Genomic DNA, 20,721 nt, shown 5'->3' with positions numbered 1-20,721 from the left:
TTATATTACTGTTTATTATCCTGTACCTGTATTACTATGCTGCTGTAACATGCTGAAATTTCCCCACTGTGGGACTATTAAAGGATTATCTTATCTTATGTGATGTTCAAAAAAAAAAAAAAAACCTGGCCTATAATCACTGTTGTGTGAAGCCTAAGACTTTCTCTGTTTAGACATTACATAACACAGATGCATACTGGTGTAGCCTTCGGCTGGCAGGTATCTATAGGTGTCACTAGAGGGAAACAGATGTCTTCCTGATGGAGTAGAGAGCTATTACTTTATACACAGTTCTACTTCTGAGACTAACTTGCCGCTTGTAGATAAGACATGTAAGTTGTTAATAAATAGCAAAAAAAACTGGACATTGACCTGAACTCCAGCAATAAAGAGAAAATTTAACCCAGGGAATGTTGAACAGGTAAGGATGGACTTTACCCCTTAAAGCCACTGTTGTCATCCTAACATGCCATATAAATAAATTATATATAGTTACTCGTATATCCATTTTTCATAATAAAGCAAAAATTCAAAACTTCTCCCAATTCTTGGTATTTCCCATATTTGCACAATGGATGATTGTCTTATATTGAGTTTATGAGCTATTTTCCTGCACTCCTGGTTTGTATATTGTGTAAGTAGATGATGGGCCAACAATCCAGTAGTGCAATCTGGACATCACATGATCATTGCAATATCTACTTCAATCTGTTCATGTGGTTGAAAGAAGATTGTCAAGCTCATACCTGGCAAATGAAAATCTCGACAAAATTGAATGAATGTTCCTGACCATGATGATTTTGATTTCTTCTTCTGGATAGGTTGCAGAATTGGGTTAGTTGCCTGACATTGCCTGTAACTTCAGTGTGTGGACAGTTTACTAAGGCTTGGTTCACATCCGCCTCAGAGTCTCCGATACAAATCTACCAGAAGTCAGCAGACAAAAAGTCCTGCAAGCCCAATTTTTTTTGATGGACCCCATCATATTACGGATCAGTTTTTCAGGTCCTGTGATGGACCAGAAGAACGGAAACAGTGATGGAGGTGCAAACCTAGCGTAAAACTGGCATATGAGACATTGAGCAGAGACCAAGGTACACACAGCAATTCTAATACTGCTCACAGTCTCATCTTTCATATAGAAACCAAACAAAACTTATGGAAACACTGGCTTTTATTTCCAAGCACTTCAAATGGATACTGATTTAGCAGAGTGAGAGACTATAGACCAGGGTATGGGGGCACTCGTCCACATTAGGGAGAGTGTGTGCCTACATAGGCAGTACGGAGACTTACAAATCATTCCTGCTCCGCTAGGGATTATGGGTAAAAAATATGCAAATCTATTCTCCTGGATGGAATTAGGAGAACAGAGTGCACTCTGTACACCACCCTATAGAGGGCAGCATCCTTAACATCATGAACGACTCAGTTATAAAGTCTTTTAATCATAATGATGTTAAGGATGCTGCCCTCTATAGGGTGGTGTACAGAGTGCACTCTGTTCTCCTAATTCCATCCAGGAGAGTAGATTTTCATATTTTTTACCCATAATCCCTAGCAGAGCAGGAATGACTTGTAAGTCTCCGTACTGCCTATGTAGGCACACACTCTCCCTAATGTGGACGAGTGCCCCCATACCCTGGTCTATAGTCTCTTACTCTGCTAAATCAGTATCCCTACGCTATGCTGAGGATGGCCCAATAGGCTGAAACAGCGCTGTCCATAGCTGGGAATCTGTTCCTTTTGGGACAGAAATACTGATTTAGCAATTAAATCCACATTATGATTAAAAGACTTTATAACTCAGTCGTTCATGATGTTAAGGATGCTGCCCTCTATAGGGTGGTGTACAGAGTGCACTCTGTTCTCCTAATTCCATCCAGGAGAGTAGATTTGCATATTTTTTTTACCTTTTATTCAAATGGATAGTAAGAGTAATAGTGACATCTGCTGGTAGGCACAAGTACAACAAGCACATTACAATGCCTTACACATTTCACATGAAGTCAGGAAAATTTTTCATACAAAGAATGAATCAGAAAAGTGGTTTTAATATTAACAGTATGAAATGTCGTATTATTGCAGAGGTAGGCAACCTTTTTTGTTCGGCGTGCCGATTTAAATTAAAAAATCAAAGATGAGGTCCTCGGAGTGCCGGGCAATAACTGTAAAGCCGACGACACCTACACTAAAGTCATATAGCACAAACCACAACATTGGGGTGCTGTCATACTGCGCTCCCAGCCACATGCGCTTACCACTATTTGCCTGGATACACATGTTCTTTTCCTTTAGAAGCAATGTAAGTACATGTGTAACCCACAATTAGTGGTAATGTATGTGACTGGGAGCAGAGTGAGGTCATACCTGTAAAGAGCTGACACACAATGTACCTGTATGCTCCATCCAGTCCTCGGCTGTTAGTAACTTCAGTATTCTGTAAGGGAGCGTTCAAACTACCGTCGGTGTCCGACAGCTAGTGTCCGCGGCTAATGTCCGTTCAAAATCTTGTGCGGACATTAGTATCGGACACTGGCTGTGTCCATGACATTTTGCATTGATTTAAATGGACATCGGGTGCGTTCGTTTACTGTCTGTGGGTGTCCTTAACTGTCCGTTCTCAAAGATGTCCGACTTTTCAAGCGGACAGCAAAACCCAACATGTAGGTTTCTCTGTCAGGAAATGTCACAGACACAGCTAGTGTCCGCTGCTAATGTCCACACAAGATTTTGAACAGACATTAGCAGCGGACACTAGCTGTTGGACACAGACGGTAGTGTGAACGCTCCCTAAGTGAAACACAGATTAATTTCAGTCACTTTTAGTTCCTGGCGGTGCAGTAACAGCAAAACCCCAGCCAGGAATTAATGCATGTCACACTTTCAACAAAGAGAATGCACTGGTGCCCAGGAACTGGATTTGGCTATAATTGCATCTAGTTACAGTGTCACCACCCAATAGAATCACACTAAGGCTGAGGCCCCACATTACAAAAATGCAGCTTTTTTATTGCAGATTTAGCTGCGTTTATTTTTCCCGTCAAAGCCAAGAATGGCTAGAAAACGAATGGGAAATATGTAGGAAGCTTCTTATATGTCTCCCTCCTGCTCAATCTACTCCTGGCTTCGACTCAAAAAAAACAGCTAAATCTGCAACGAAAAAAGCTGTTTCTGCAACGTGGGGCTTTAGCCTAAGGATGAGACACAGGGAACACAGCTTTTTTTTGTTACATATTTTGCTGTGTTTTTCTGAGCCTGAGCCAGGAGTGGATTGAGCAGAAGGGAGACATATAAGAAGCTTCCTATATATTTCTCATTCCTTCTGTAGCCATTTTTAGCTTTGGTTGAAATAAACCGCATCAAAATCTGCAACAAAAATGCTGCATTTCTGCAATGTGGGGCCTCAGCCTCCTGCACACAAATGGCACGGATGTGGTTTTCACTGACCTATACATTAAAAATGAATTGACAGGGCTGCAAATGCAGACAGATATAGGGGATGTATGGGACACATATAGGGGATGTATAGGACACATATAGGACCTGCTCTATAGTTTTCAGCTCTTCAATTTGGCCCAGATACACAGCCACAATAAGAATGGCTGTATATATGGATCAATTGAAATATATACACTCACCGGCCACTTTATTAGGTACACCTGTCCAACTGCTCGTTAACACTTAATTTCTAATCAGCCAATCACATGGCGGCAACTCAGTGCATTTAGGCATGTAGACATGGTCAAGACAATCTCCTGCAGTTCAAACCGAGCATCAGTATGGGGAAGAAAGGTGATTTGAGTGCCTTTGAACGTGGCATGGTTGTTGGTGCCAGAAGGGCTGGTCTGAGTATTTCAGAAACTGCTGATCTACTGGGATTTTCACGCACAAACATATCTAGGGTTTACAGAGAATGGTCCGAAAAAGAAAAAACATCCAGTGAGCGGCAGTTCTGTGGGCGGAAATGCGTTGTTGATGCCAGAGGTCAGAGGAGAATGGCCAGACTGGTTCGAGCTGATAGAAAGGCAACAGTGACTGAAATAGCCACCCGTTACAACCAAGGTAGCCAGAAGAGCATCTGTGAACGCACAGTACGTCGAACTTTGAGGCAGATGGGCTACAGCAGCAGAAGACCACACCGGGTGCCACTCCTTTCAGCTAAGAACAGGAAACTGAGGCTACAATTTGCACAAGCTCATCGAAATTGGACAATTGAAGATTGGAAAAACGTTGCCTGGTCTGATGAGTCTCGATTTCTGCTGCGACATTCGGATGGTAGGGTCAGAATTTGGCGTCAACAACATGAAAGCATGGATCCATCCTGCCTTGTATCAACGGTTCAGGCTGGTGGTGGTGGTGTCATGGTGTGGGGAATATTTTCTTGGCACTCTTTGGGCCCCTTGGTACCAATTGAGCATCGTTGCAACGCCAAAGCCTACCTGAGTATTGTTGCTGACCATGTCCATCCCTTTATGACCACAATGTACCCAACATCTGATGGCTACTTTCAGCAGGATAATGCAATGCCATGTCATAAAGCTGGAATCATCTCAGACTGGTTTCTTGAACATGACAATGAGTTCACTGTACTCCAATGGCCTCCACAGTCACCAGATCTCAATCCAATAGAGCATCTTTGGGATGTGGTGGAACGGGAGATTCGCATCATGGATGTGCAGCCGACAAATCTGCGGCAACTGTGTGATGCCATCATGTCAATATGGACCAAAATCTCTGAGGAATGCTTCCAGCACCTTGTTGAATCTATGCCACGAAGAATTGAGGCAGTTCTGAAGGCAAAAGGGGGTCCAACCCGTTACTAGCATGGTGTACCTAATAAAGTGGCCGGTGAGTGTAGGTCTGCACTTTATCCGCAGTTGTAGATAAAGAGTCTGGTCATGTGTATTGCAGGTTACAACTCAATGTGCCTCATATTAATAGCCGTTAACCCCATTATGTCCCTCACATTAACCCCCTGTGTGCTTTACATAAGGGACACTGATATGTGAGACATATGGAGGTAATAAGTGAATATCTTCATTATATAGATCCTTTATTAGTACCTCCACATGTCTCACATATCAGTAACCCTTATGTGAGCCACACAGGGGTTAATGTGAGGGACATGATGGGGTTAACTGCTATTAATGTGAGGCACATGGAGTTACTAAAACTAAAGTAATAACCCCAAATGCCTGACATTCATAAGAATAGTTAGTAACACACACGTACCTGGAGTTTTTACTTTCACTTTGCTTCTCCTCCTCAGGGCTGCAGACGGCAGGAGCTCCTCCTCACATGTAGCAGCAGGTCCAGGGAGCCCTTACCCTGTGCAGTGAGAGGCTCACCTCTGATTGGTGGGCAGTGAGAGAAGGGGGCGTGTCCTACACCGCAGCTCTACCAGAGCACTGAAAGGACGCTCTCTCTCTCAATTTAGTGCATGAAGGTTGCGGGCTGCCTGCCGTGCCAGCAAAATATGCCTCGCGTGCCAGTCTTGCCGACCCCTGTATTATTGTTTCTTTGCTTATATATACTAATAATTTGACTGTTTTGGATGTTTTCATCCATATGCAATTCCAATGTATGTATACACTGTGCCATACTCAAACTTTGATCTACTTAAGATTCTAAAGAAGATAACGTGCTGTGGTTGTCTATTGCAAGTATATTCGGGTTGGAGACCCCTTCCTCTAAGCACCACCTTCTAAAGGTGAGTTCAGTACAAGAGAATACAAATACAAAAGAATATGAGTCAGTCACGAAATCTCCAGACATGATGCCGTAGTGCTGTACAAGACACCCTGCTTGGTTCTGGCTCTTTGGTTAGTTTTTTCAAATCCAAATAATGAAACATTTTGTAGTTTTAAAGACTTTCTCTAACCATCTTAGAGGTGATATCTGTTGTCTTCATGTGCTGCGAAAGGATCCGACCATGAATACAGAAACTTTCTATGTCAGAAACCCAGCCATGTTTTGTTTTTTTCTTATTGTGGACAGGTTATCAGGCAGGGACACTACATGTATAAGATGATAACACAGTCACAATAAGGAAATCATGGCTGGATTTCTGGCAAGTGCTTGACTATAGAAAGTTCTTGCATTTATGGCCATATCCATTGGCAACCCATCAGGTCACCAGACTGCCACCATAAAGATGTTTAGAAGAAATATGTAAAACTCTGCTACATTTGTAATTACTTATATTTGCAAAAATGTTTAACTTGTAATTGACTGCAAATTGAAATATGTTTATATTCCCAGAAAACCCCTTTAGGCTGGAGCCCCACGTTGCGAAAATGCAGCGTTTTACAGTACCTACAAAGTGGATGGGATTCTGACTAGTTCTATTCACATATTGCAGGAAAAAAATTCGTATTGGAAATGCTGCATATTCAAAAATATTTGCTATTTGAAAATCTGAGCATGTCAATTATACCTGTGGATGTGCCGGTATTTTCTCTATAGGTATAATAGGGGCAGAGTAAACCTCTGATGTGTTTCCGCCACCGTTTTTCTGCAGTGTTTTTTATGCTGTGCTTCACTATTTGGGGCCTTAGTCTTAAACAGCTAGATAGGTTTGTGATATTAGAGTAAGGTTGTGTTCATGAATTGTGTTTTTGATGTGTTTTTCTTTTTTTATGTAAAGGGCACATTTATTTGTAAACAAATGTATGTCTGTCTGTCTATCTATCTACAGTATCTATCTACAGTATCTTTCTATCTATCTATCTATCTATCTATCCAACTATCTATCCATCAACTTATCCATCCATCTTTATATACTACCATGCAGTTGTACTTATTAACAGGAATATAACATCCTGCAGTCGGAGACAAAGGTTTATTTGTAGCAGGATGGATAGTAAGGTCACTGTATACTCAGACATGCAAATAAATAGACATACATTCACTAACTTACCGTATTTTTCGGACTATAAGACGCACTTTTTTTCCTCCCAATATGGGAGGAAAATGTGTGTGCGTCTTATAGACCGAATGCAGCGTGTGCAGCGTCTGTGTCCTGTCTATGAGGAGCAGCACGGAGAGCAGCACGGTGCCTGCCTGCTCTGCCCCTCCTTCCCTGTCTGTGTCGCATGTTTGCAGGAGCGAGATATGAGAGGCAGCGAAGTAGGGGCGGGCCAGACAGGTGAAGGAAGCCTGGTTTCAAGCTTGCCGAGAAAACCACGCCTCCTTCTCCCATCTGGCCCGCCCCTCCTTCACTGCCTCTCAGATCTGGCTCCGGCAATGAAGCCACACAGACAGGGAAGGAGGGGCGGGCCAAACGGGAGGAGGAGGCGTGGTTTTCTCGGCAAGCTTGAAACCACTCCTCCTTCACCCGTCTGGCCCGCCCCTACTTCCCTGCCTGTGTGGCTTCATTGCAAGAGCCAGATCTGAGAGGCAGTGAAGGAGGGGCGGGCCAGATGGGAGAAGGAGGTGTGTTTTCAAGTTTGCTTAGAAAACCACACCTCCTTCACCCGTCTGGCCCGCCCCTTTTTCTCTTCTTGCATAGCTTCACTTCCATGGATGAGATAGATTAGATATAGATGGATAGAAAGACAGACAGACACAGACAGATAGATGGATAGATAGGAGATAGGTAGATAGATAGATAGATGGATAGATAGAAAGACAGACAGACACAGATAGATGGATAGATGGATAGATAGATGGATAGATAGATAGATAGATAGATAGATAGATAGATAGATAGACAGATAGATATAGATATATGTTCAAATCACCCCCATATCCCTAGAATACATATAAAACAAAAACATTACTGTGAAACACATACACATTTGGTATCCCTGTGTCCGAAAGCCCCCGGTTCTATTTACATTGGTGAAATATTATATTATTAGGTTATTAAATATTTCACCAATTTTTTTTCCTTAAAATTTTTTTTTCCCTATTTTCCTCCTCTAAAACCTTAGTGCGTCTTATGGTCCGGTGCGTCTTATAGTCCGAAAAATACGGTAAATGTCTTGGGCACAGAAAACCTATGAAAAAATTAGGATATGTTGAAAAGTTATTTATCCAGATCATCTCTACCTTAGATTCTGTACAAATCGGGATCTGACGACCTTTTCCGGCAGGAAACTGTTTGCCCAGTATTTTCTCTAATTAATACTCATGAGAATATCTAACACATCTTTTTATAGCGGAGATCTGTCAGCCTGGAAGGGATCAGATTATTATTAAAGCACACAATGAAAAATGGTCTGAGAGAGCCGGACAGTGACCTTCATCAGAATGACAGAGAAGGCTACAAATATCTACATATGGTACAGATATGGCAGAATGTTATATATATATATATATATACATTTACACATAATGACTGTAAGTTAATATGGAAGTATACAAGGCTGAGTTTATAAAAGAAAGGTTTCTAGTTTATTCTAATAGCTGGATATAACCTTATAGTCATGTTATTTGGTATTTTGCAACTAGATGGTAGAAACATCTCAACACTGAGGCCACCTATTGTGTAAGTAGTTGCCCTTTGAACACAACCCCAATGGAGTGGCAACTAGTCCACCTTCTCTAACCCCAGGCAATATCATCTCCATTGGAAGCTAACATAGAAGTGAATGGAGAGGGAATGAAGAGGATGGCACTGGACAGAGATCAACAGACAAACTGCTGCTATCTAGTAAGTGATTTATAGTCTCCCCATCTACAGTGGTAGAGAGTTATCTTACTAAGCATAGCAGAGTTACACTAGGTTCACACGTGCTCTCGGAAACCTAATTTGCTTAAAAAGTGGATACCCACCTGGTTATTGCAGTTTCTGCCCGGAAAATTGAAAGAGAAAAGTCCTGCTTGCAGTTTACTTGTTTATGTTGGTGATGGGATCTTTTATATGAATAATACTAACATGGAATGACTGGCCGTATCACGACCAATTTTCTTAAATGTGTATGGTTAGCCTTACAGGGAGTCTGTTACAAGGATGAAGCTTAGTAAACCAGTAACACAGTTCGATAGGTCAGCCTCACTTGAATATATCGCTTTTTCACATGAAAATTTGGGGCTCCATTGCCAAGATATTCAGAATATGAAGGCACGCTAACAATATGTTAATGTGTCCTGGATACACAGAAATTGACCTGTGCATACAGTGGATGGAGCTGGCTAGTTCTGGCACCGAAAAAAGGTGAGAACAACCAATTAGAAGGGATGCCAAGTGCCCAACAAGGGTCTGGCATGTTGAATTTCATCATGCCAGATCCATGCATGTGTATGTGGTTATCAGGATGAATGGTAAATGAGAGTTCAGCTATCTAAAGTATATGGTTACATGAAATCTCTAAACCATAATGATAAACCATACAGAGAGTTTTCCCCTCCTAAATGAGATTAGAACCTAAACTATTAAAACCTGTATGTTTAAGTCCATTTAGACTAGTAACTTGAGACTAGTCGTTTTAATCTAATTTCGAAGTAATGTGCTCCTCTCTGGAGCAATAATCTCCTCTCTATCCCTCTGCCATAGACTTGCATTGTGAGTTTGGCCTCTTCTTCATAGAGAACACACTATGTGCATCAGAGGATAAGAGAGGAGGTCAGTGATCCAGAGGTGAGCACATAACTCCACAATAAAGCTGTCAGTAAGTTATCAATAACATTACATTACACGCAGTCTCATAAATGAGGGGCTCAGACATTGTTTTATTGGAATACTTCTGTGAGGCTAGGACTGCATAGTGATTTGTGGCTGCATGACCTAAGATCACAGGTTTCAATTCCTATTGCCTATTGTGTTGTAGTAACTTATTCCAGCTTGATAGAAGCCTGAAGGACACTATTGTGGCCTCCACTATGTAAATTGGACCTATAAATACAGTGTTGGCCAAAAGTATTGGCATCCCTGCAATTCTGTCAGATAATACTCATTTTCTTCCAGAAAATAATTGCAATCACAAATTCTTTGGTATTATTATCTTCATTTAATTTGTCTTCAATGGAAAACCACAAAAAGAATTGTCAAAAAGCCAAATTGGATATAATTCCAGAGCAAACATAAAAAGGGGTGGACAAAAGTATTGGCACTGTTTGAAAAATCATGTGATGCTTCTCTAATTTGTGTAATTAACAGCACCTGTTACTTATCTGAGGAACCTAACAGGTGGTGGCAATAACTAAATCACACTTGCAGCCAGTTGAAATGGATTAAAATTGACTCAACCTCTGTCCTGTGTCCTTGTGTGTACCACATTGAGCATGGAGAAAAGAAAGAAGACCAAAGAACTGTCTGAGGACTTGAGAAGCAAACTTGTGAGGAAGCATGAGCAATCTCAAGGCTACAAGTCCATCTCCAAAGACCTGAATGTTCCTGTGTCTACCGTGCGCAGTGTCATCAAGAAGTTTAAAGCCCATGGCACTGTGGCTAACCTCTCTAGATGTGGACGGAAAAGAAAAATTGACGAGAGATTTCAATGCAAGATTGTGCGGATGGTGGATAAAGAACCTCGACTAAGATCCAAACAAGTTCAAGCTGCCCTGCAGTCTGAGGGTACAACAGTGTCAACCCGTACTATCCGTCGGCATCTGAATGAAAAGGGACTATATGGTAGGATACCCAGGAAGACCCCACTTCTTACCCAGAGACATAAAAAAGCCAGGCTGGAGTTTGCCAAAACTTACCTGAGAAAGCCAAAAACGTTTTGGAAGAATGTTCTCTGGTCAGATGAGACAAAAGTAGAGCTTTTTGGGAAAAGGCATCAACATAGAGTTTACAGGAAAAAAAAGAGGCCTTCAAAGAAAAGAACACGGTCCCTACAGTCAGACATGGCGGAGGTTCCCTGATGTTTTGGGGTTGCTTTGATGCCTCTGGCACTGGACTGCTTGACCGTGTGCATGGCATTATGAAGTCTAAAGACTACCGAGTGATTATGAAGATAATCTTGTTTCCCTTAGTCCTAACAGCGGCACAATGTGGGGTATTTCTGCCCCTGTGTGCTGGTAGGACAGGCGGATATTTAATTAGCCAATCAAATGCGTGGCAGGCCCTATAAGAGGGCACAAGAACCTCCCCTCTGCGTGTAAATACAAAAGTACCTCCATTACATTTATATACAGTTTTATACATAAGATATGATTCCTAGGGTGGGAAATCTTGTGCCGCTGTTAGGACTAAGGGAAACAAGATTATCTTCATAATCACTCGTTCCCTGTCGTCCTCAACAGCGGCACAATGTGGGGATATAGCAAGCAGGTCCCCAAGATGGGTGGGACAAACCCATGACCGAACTTAAACTGGTCTGGGCAAAGGCAGTGGAATCTGCCACTTGGTCCTTCAGGCGGTAATGCCGAATGAAGGTGGATTCAGATGCCCAAGAGGCAGCTGCATATATTTGGTCCACAGACAAAGCACTTCTTTCTGCCCGTGAAGTGGACACTGCCCTGGTTGAATGGGCATGAAGGAAAGATGGAGCCGACAGCCCTTGGGCGGTATAGGCGACTCTAATAGTCTCGGTAACCCACCGTGATATTGTAGCTTTGGCGGCTTTGGCGCCCTTGTTTTCCCCGTGTAGCTGACCAACAGGTTTTCAGTCCACCTAAAGGGGCGAGTGCGCTGCAAGTAGATCTGCAGGCATCTAACCACATCCAGCTTGTGCCATCTTTCTTCTTCAGCAGAAGAAGGGAACGGAAAAAAATACTGGAAGGGAAATCAGTTGGTTCCTGTTTACAGCAGATGGCACCTTGGGACGAAACCCAGGGAGGAACCTAAGCTGTACATGGTCAGAAAAAAAGGTGGTATATGGCTCCTCAGCGGACAAAGCTTGTAGTTCACTAACGCGTTTGGCAGGTGTGACTGCCCATAGCAGCGCCATTTTGCCGGTTAGCGACTTGAGGGAGACCTCTTCCAGAGGTTCAAATGGCTGGCCACATAGGGCGTTCAGGACCGGAATAAGGTCCCATTGGTGGACAGGGGTGTTTACCACCGGTCTCAGCCTAGTTGCCCCTTTAATAAAGGTGCTCACTAAAGGATCCTGAGACAAACGCCTCCCCAGATAGGCGGACAGGGCCGCTACGTGTACCTTGAGCGCAGCAAGACCTCTGTCTAGTCCGTCTTGAAGGAAGTCCAGGATCACCTCCGTAGGGGGATCGGTGGAGTCCACTTGATGCTGCAGACACCAGGCATTAAAGATGTTACCTATTCGACGGTAGCTGTTAGTCGAATCTGCTCTGGCGCTGGATAGGGTCTTCAAGACGGCTTGTGACAGTCCTCTATTTCTCAATAGGGACTGGTCAACCTCCAGGCTGTCAGGTTGAGTCTCCTCAGATCCTGGCATCTCAGCTCTCCTTGGGTTGCCAGGTCTGGGAGTGGGGGAAGCCTCCAATATATGCCCTGACTCATTTGTATGAGCTGAGCAAACCAAGCCCTTTTTGGCCAGAACGGGATTATGGCTATTCCCGAGGCTTGGTCCTGTCTTATTTTTATCAATACCTTCGGTATGATTGGAATTGGAGGGAATATGTAAAACAGCCTGAACCTCCATGGGATGGACAGGGCATCCACCGCCAAGGGATTGTCCTCCTGGTACAGAGAGCAGAAGGTCCCCACCTTGGCGTTGAGTCGGGTAGCCATAAGATCGACCTCCGGGAGACCCCATCTCTGGACGATCTGTTGAAATACGTCTGGATTGAGAGACCATTCTCCTGATACGGTAATACCCTGACTCAGCTGATCCGCTACCATGTTCAGGGAGCCCTTTATGTGAACAGCGGATAACTGGACCAGATTCTTCTCCGCCTAGGCAAATATGAGATTCGTCTCTCTCAGCAAGGTTGGTGACCTGGTGCCCCCTTGTTTGTTTATATAGACTACCACTGTCATATTGTCTGACCGGTTTTTGACAGACTTGCTTTTCAATTCTGGGGCAAAGTGTACTAGGGCCAGGTACACTGCTCTGAGTTCCTTGAGATTGGATGACCCCAGCTCCGGACATCTCCATCGTCCTTGTACAGTTTTGTCTTGACAATGGGCTCCCCATCCCCACTGGGATGCATCTGTTGTCAACAGGGTCCACACTGTCGGGACCGTGGACCTTCCGTCTTTCAGGTGTATCCACCATCTGAGGGAAAGACGGGTAGCGGGAGAAAGGCAGATCTTCTTGTGCAATCCCCGTGGAGACCTGTTCCAGGTTCTCAACACTTCCATCTGCAGGGGACGCAAATGCCATAAAGTCCAAGGCACCGCCCTGGCCGAGGATGACATCAGGCCCAGGACTCTCATGGCGGTCCGGATGGTTACCTGCCGAGTGCGCAATAGGAATCGTGCACTGGCTTGGATTCTTTCCTTCCTTGGACTGGAGAGGAAGATCTGCATCGCTTCTGAATCCACTATAAATCCGAGGAATTTTCTTCAGGTGGATGGAACGATTTCGGACTTCTCCCAATTGATAATCCTAACTCCTGTAGGAAGTTGATGGCAAGGTTGAGCTGCTGGAGGAGAGCAGCAGGAGACTGAGCTTTCAGTAGCCAGTCGTCTAGATAAGGGACGATGAAAAGACCCTGAAGTCTGAGGGCCGCGGCGACCGGAGAAATCACCTTGGTGAATACCAGTGGGGCGGATGTGATGCCAAATGGCAGAGCTGTGAATTGATAGTGCTCCCTGTGGCCGGCCATAGCGACGGCAATCCTGAGGAACTTCCTGTGGAAATGAGCAATGGGGACATGTAGATAGGCGTCCTTCAAATCGAGGGTAACCATCACCTCTCCTGGCTGAAGAAACACAGCCACGGAATCCACGGTTTCCATTCGAAATGACCTCTTCCTGATAAACCGATTGAGGTACCTCAGATCTATTATCATCCTCCAGCCCCCGGTGAACTTGGGGACCAGAAAGACGGGGGAGTAGACTCCCAGACCGAGGTCTGAGGCTGGTACCTTCTCCAGGGCGCCCTTGGTAACATATTCGGCAACCAAGGCTTCTAGACTGGCCTGCTGAGAAGGTGGAAGAGTTTGGGTGGAAACGAACCGATCTGGAGGTGGAAGATGAAAGTCGATGTGATACCCGTGTTGTATGATCTTCAACACCCATGGGTCTTGGATATGGGTGAACCATGCTCTGGAAAAGGAGGAAAGACGTCCTCCCACAGGAAGGGGGGCCACAGGGAGCTGCCCCACGTCAAAACTCAGGCTTCCTCTTGGTGTCCTCCTTGGAAGCGCCACGACCAGCTCCCCTAGGGCGATATCTAAAACGCCGTTGTTGGGAAGGGCGTCTATAATTAGAGGAAGAACCTCTGCCTCTAGGGGGAGCACGTCTGCCCCTGGATGCTTGAGGTAGGGACCTTCCCCTACCTTCAGCTAATCCCTCCATAATGGCGTCTAAGCTTTGGCCAGACACCCTTCCCGGCTCAAAGGGGAGAGCACAGAGTGCTGCTTTAGACGCAAAATCTGCCCGCCAAGGCTTTAGCCAAAGGGGTCTACGGGCCGCAGTAGACAACGCCATAGATTTGGCGGAGATTTTAAATTGATGGCAGGAGGATTCCGCCAAATAATCTGCAGCCCTATGAACTCTTTTCATAGAGGCCAGAATCTCATCTCTGTCTACGCCCAAGTCTATATCCCGCTCCAAGGCGGCTAAGCGGTTGCGGAAAAAGTCACCAACCATAGAGGAGGCTATGGCCACAGAGGCTTGTGCGGAGGAAGCTGAGTAGACCTTCTTCAGAACGGAGTCCGCCCTACGATCCAGAGGGTCCTGAAGATTTGAACCATCTTCCAAGGGCACCAGGGTTCTGCGGGACAGCTTTGCTACGGCCAAATCCACCTTCGGGGGAGGCCCCCAGGAATCCCACTTGAAGATCCTGGAAAGCGAATGTCCTTTCTCTGGCTGTTTCCACTGCTGCACCATAAGGTCGGTCAGCGTGGCGTCCGCATGGAAGGCAATATGTCCCCCAGAGGCAGACGTGGAGGCTTCCCCGTCAACATCTCGGCCCACTGTAGACCGGATGGACTTCAGCAGCCTGCCCGTTTGTTCATAATGGAACGCAGTTCTGCTGGAATAACTGAGTCGTCCTCGGAGGAATCATCCTCTGCCACCCGCAGGTGTTACAAGGGGGGGGGGAGAGACGAGGAACGGAGCTCAGAGCATGGTCTCCTGGTGAGCTGAGACAAGGTGCAATGGATCCCTTTGAGGGAATCATCCTGCAAAACAAAAAGGAGAGTACAAGCAAGGGAAAAACTATTTACCCAAGCGATGCCCAAACTCACCATCTCCTTGACCCATGCCATCATATCTCTGGGAGAGGGCTCCACAGGTGGAGGACCTCTGCACCCGCGACAACGGGCCCACTCATAGCCTGAAAATAGGCACGTTATAGGACCAGTAGTACCCCGCAGGGCACAACCTTTCAAGCCGCTACCTACCATCAGGGAGCGGTGTGTCGCAATCGAAGCAGGAAAGATGTTTCCTCTTGGAAGAGGTTTTCCTCCTACCATCCCCAGGAGGGGTAGTAGAGGATGACATATCCTACAGAGAGAGATAATAGACCATGCAACACTGTCACCATGACATCATACCAGCTTTTAAAAAAAGGGTAAATCTTACCAGGTCCTGTAGACCGGACAGAGAGGTGACTTGGCGCCCAACGTGCGACTCGAACCCACGACCTTGAGATTAAGAGTCTCATGCTCTACCGACTGAGCTAGCCGGGCTGGCGCTGTGAACAGGATCTGAACCTGTGCGGGGAGACCCCATTGGATTTCGAGTCCAAAACCTTAACCACTCGGCCATCACAGCCGGTTCCCAATAAAGTTTGCAAACTGGAAAAGAGTTCAAGATCAATGAACACCACAATCGCACGCCTTCAGCAGATACTGCAGGAAGGTCTCTGACACCAGGCCAGCCAGCCTCTTAATTCTGGCCGGCTGGAAGTGGGCGGAGCCACAATCAAAGCAGGTGAGGCAACCTGCCCAGACAACTAACCCTGTAATCAGGGGTCTGCAAAGATATACATTCCCCCCCACCAAGAGGCCCTTAACACGGGCACTTACCCCCACATCTCCCCGTCTTTTCCGGCCTTTAATAAGGCCTGAATCTTCCCTGAGTGAGCGGCCGCCAGCGCCAGGCCGTTGCCATGGCGCTATGATACTTCCGGCGAAACCGGAAGTGCGCGCTTACAGCGGCCGGCGGGGAACAGGATACACAACAGTGTGGTTCCACCCGCCGGCAGTCCGCGCGGCCACCAGAGGTGGCATGCGGAGTCCCCGGACTCTCACCAAAATGTCAGGTAAGTCACAAGGAGCAGGGGAAGCGGAGGAGAGGGGGGGCAGGGGGGATAGAGGGGGGTAGCCACACATGGCTAACAAGCACCTTCTCCCCGCAGGGCACAGAAGGTGACAAGAAGAAAACAACCGCTCAGGAGGTGAGTGATCCTGCTGAGCTTTTCTAAGAGGACACAAGTCCTCCCACCTGTCCTCTGTCCACACAGGACAGAAAAAAACACGCAGAGGGGAGGTTCTTGTGCCCTCTTATAGGGCCTGCCACGCATTTGATTGGCTAATTAAATATCCGCCTGTCCTACCAGCACACAGGGGCAGAAATACCCCACATTGTGCCGCTGTTGAGGACGACAGGGAACAACAAATTCTGCAGCATAATGTAGGGCCCAGTGTGAGAAAGCTGGGTCTCCCTCAGAGGTCATGGGTCTTCCAGCAGGACAATGACTCAAAACACACTTCAAAAAGCGATACAAAAAAAGAATGGATGACTGTTTTCTTACCGCATATGAAGAAACAATTTCGGGAGGTGCCAAACCTAGCCTCCGGGCTAGTAGAGGACAAGCCAGCAATGGTGTGAAAAGGAAAAGGTTGGTTTGCGACACTCCTTCAGTAAAAAAAACTTTTCTTTTATTTAATCATTAAAAAGAAACACACATAAAAAAAAGAGGAAGTGCAAAAAACACACAAGAGGGGTGCGTTTAAAAGAAACCGCTTACGCGTTTTGGGGACATTGCTGCCCCTTAGTCATAGCCTGTTTCCCTAAAGGAAAAGTCCAGAATATATACCTAATGGGGTGTAACCCCTTCTCATTAGTTAATTAACTCACGCAGCTACAACCTGTGATGTTAATACGAGGAATATCCTTACAAATAAAGTTGTTACAAAAAGAGCATAATCAAAACTCTATAATAGTATAAACAATGATAATGTGACATAATAAACATACAAATTTCAACATCTAGATTTAGCTCTAGTGCATACAAAACACTACAAGGTATAAGGTGTTACTCTGTAAAGGGTAAGTTATAGCAAGGGGCTCTGCGTTTGACTAGATGACTTCAAGCAAAACTCAATATGAACAAAGCCCAAAAGATAAGGTAATAATATTATTACCTTATGCCAGATTATTACATTATGCCAGATAATGCATAAACAAACACATGATAATAAAAGGTACAGAAAAGAGCAAATGGTGCAATAACCGGGAACAATATGTCTAATGATAGAGTATACTATAATCATGTCTAGGGATAATCCTAGAATAAAGTAAATTAATCTTAATGAAGAAGTCCTCAGACAAGGAATTTAGCATAACATTAACCCTCAGTAAGTATAAGTGATGTCTGTACATACATTCATTCCTCTAGGGGCTCTACTTTGAAATTTAAATATAAACCAAGCTTCTCTTTTGCGGAGTTTGTCTTTCAAATTACCTCCTCTAAAGGAGAGGGAAACTTTTTCAAGACCCATAAACCGCAAAGTGTGAACAATACCATTATGTTCTGTGGCAAAATGCCTGGAAATCCCTGACATATTGGTAGTGGGTTCTTTTTCACTGTCCCTTATATGTTCATTGATTCTAATGCCCAGTTTTCTTGAGGTACAACCAATATAGTCTATATTGCATGTGGAACACCAAATGCAATAAATGACAGCTTCTGTATTACAGTTAATGAAGCTGTTAACTCTGTGTTTGAAGTTCCCTACATGACTAACAATCATGTCTTTTTCTTCTGCAAACCTACAAACCTTACATTTGGGATTTTTGCACTTGAAAAAACCCTTAGGTTGTTCAATGATATCATCAGATGGAATAGGAAAATAACTACTAGGTGATAATTTGCTTCCTATAGTATCAGCTCTTTTTGAGACAAAATTAATTCCTTCGGCCAATATACTTTGTGTTTCAGCATCAGTTTCCAGTATCGGAAGGTTGCGTTTAATAATATTTTTAATTTCATTAAACTGAGGGCTGAATTTAGTTGAAAAAAACTATTTTTTTATCGAAATTCCCATTATGTTTGTTTTTATTGTCCTTCAATATTTCCTCTCGATTCACTCTATCTACTCTTTTACATGCCCTATCCAGCATCCAGTCAGGGTAATTCCTGCACTTGAGTCTGGACAGGGCATTGACCTTAGCTACATTATATTTAGACTCATCACTGCAGGCTCTCTTAAGGCGTATCATTTCTCCAATGGGAATGCTTTTAACAGTGTGCTGGGGATGACAGCTGTCTGCCTTTAATATTGCGTTGCCTGCTGATGCTTTCCTAAAAAGTGAAGTTGAAACTTTGCCTGTTTCCACCGAGCCCACCAACGAAACATCTAAAAAATTAACAGAAACAAAATCATGGAAAAATGTAAATTTTAAATCAAAAGGATTCTCATGAAGAAAATTAATGAACTCTGGTATGGGCGCTACATCTCCAGACCATACAATGAGAATATCATCAATGTAGCGCCCATACCAGAGCAAATGTGGAAGAAAAGGATTTGAAACAGAAAAAATTTATTTCTCCTCCCATTGTCTATGACAATACCACTTACAAACAGCTAACTTATAACCCCACTGAAAAATTCAGAGTTGAATCAGACATCACTTATATTTATTGAGGGTTAATGTTATGCTAAGTTCCTTGTCTGAGGACGTTTTGATTAAGAGTTAATTTACTTTATTGTAGGATTATCCCTAGACATGACCTCTCCTCTGCCTTTGACACAGTTGACCACTCCCTCCTGTTAGAAATTCTCTCATCCCTTGGTATCTCAGACCTGGCCCTTTCCTGGATCTCCACATACCTCACCGACCGCACATTCAGCATCTCCCACTCACACATCATCTCCTCACTGCGCCCTCTCTCTGTAGGTGTCCCCCAGGGCTCCGTCCTAGGACCCTTCCTGTTCTCCATCTACACCCTTGGCCTGGGCCAACTCATAGAATCTCATGGCTTTCAGTACCACTGCTATGCCGATGACACCCAAATATACATCTCTGGACCAGACATTACCTCCCTGCTGGCCAGAGTTCCAGATTGTCTAGCGGCCGTAGCCTCCTTCCTCTCCTCCCGCTTTCTCAAACTCAACATGGAGAAAACAGAGTTTATCATCTTCAGCCCATCCTGTATGGCCCTCCCACCTGACCCATCTATCAAAGTTAATGGAACCACAATTACCCCTGTCCCACAGGCCCGATGCCTTGGGGTAACCCTGGACTCTGAACTATCCTTCAAGCCACATATTCAAGCCCTCAACACCTCCTGCCGCCTCCAGCTCAAGAACATCCACCGAATTCGCCCCTTCCTCACCCAGGAAACTACCAAGATGCTCGTCCAGGCCCTCATAATCTCCCGCCTAGACTACTGCAACACCCTTCTCCATGGACTCCCAGCTAACACCCTCGCCCCCTCCAGTCCACCTTAAACTGCGCTGCTCACTTAATCCACCTCACCCCCCGATCCTCATCGGCTGCTCCCCTCTGCCAGTCCCTCCACTGGCTACCTATAGCCCAGCAAATTGAGTTCAAGCTACTAATGCTAACATATAAAGCTATCCACAACCTGTCCCCTCCATATATCTCTGAACTAATCTTCCGCTACCTGCCCACACGTAACCTCAGATCCTCCAATGACCTCCTACTCCGCTCTGCTCTCATCTGCTCTTCATATAACCGCCTCCAAGATTTCTCCCGTGCATCCCCCATACTCTGGAACTCCTTACCACGACACCTAAGACTGACCCCCATAATCACAGGCTTCAAGAAGGCCCTGAAGACTCACCTATTCAGGAAGGCCTACAACCTCCAATAACACTATCTGCATAACGCCATCTGCACAGCCTCCCCCCTCTCCTTCTGTCTCTACTCCCCCTTCCCTCGTAGATTGTAAGCCCTCGCGGGCAGGGTCCTCTACCCCACTGTGCCAGTCTGTCACTGTTAGTATTATATCTACCTGTATATCCTGTGTATTGTATGTAACCTCCAAATGTAAAGCACCATGGAATTAATGGTGCTATAAAAATAAACAATAATAATAATAATAATAGTATACTCTATCATTAGACATATTGTTCCCGGTTTTTGCACCATTTGCTCTTTTCTGTACCTTTTATTATCATGTGTTTGTTTATGCATTATCTGGCTATTACTTTGCAGTTAGAAGCTTTCGTCCTATGTAGTATAGCCAGTGTCTGATCTTGGGTCATTTAGATAATATAACACATGTTGAGTTTCATTCATAGAAAATTTGAAATTGTTCATTGGTCACTTTATATCATGTGACCTATGGAGGTGGGGTTTAAGGAAGGTGGTGCCTTTTGCCTTTATGTACATCTTTAGACAGGCTTCATTCATTCATTGAAACCCAAATACTACTGACTGTTCATTGGTTGTCCTTCATCACGTGATCAGTAGAGGAGAAGTTAGGGGGATTACCCCTCCAGCCTCTACTTGGGATTACTAAATACAACATGAGAAGCTGTATT

General features: G+C 44.7%; 1 non-coding gene across 1 annotated transcript; it reads right to left on the bottom strand.

Moving 5' to 3' along the window:
* Positions 1 to 15,675: 15,675 nt before the first annotated feature.
* On the bottom strand, positions 15,676 to 15,757 carry TRNAS-CGA (transfer RNA serine (anticodon CGA)). Its single transcript has one exon. It is a non-coding gene; the product is annotated as a tRNA-Ser (tRNA).
* Between the last annotated feature and the right edge of the window lie 4,964 nt (positions 15,758 to 20,721).

This window comes from Leptodactylus fuscus, chromosome 1, assembly GCF_031893055.1.
Source record: "Leptodactylus fuscus isolate aLepFus1 chromosome 1, aLepFus1.hap2, whole genome shotgun sequence".
Taxonomy (NCBI): Eukaryota; Metazoa; Chordata; class Amphibia; order Anura; family Leptodactylidae; genus Leptodactylus; species Leptodactylus fuscus.
This window is presented reverse-complemented; position numbering and strand designations above follow the sequence as displayed.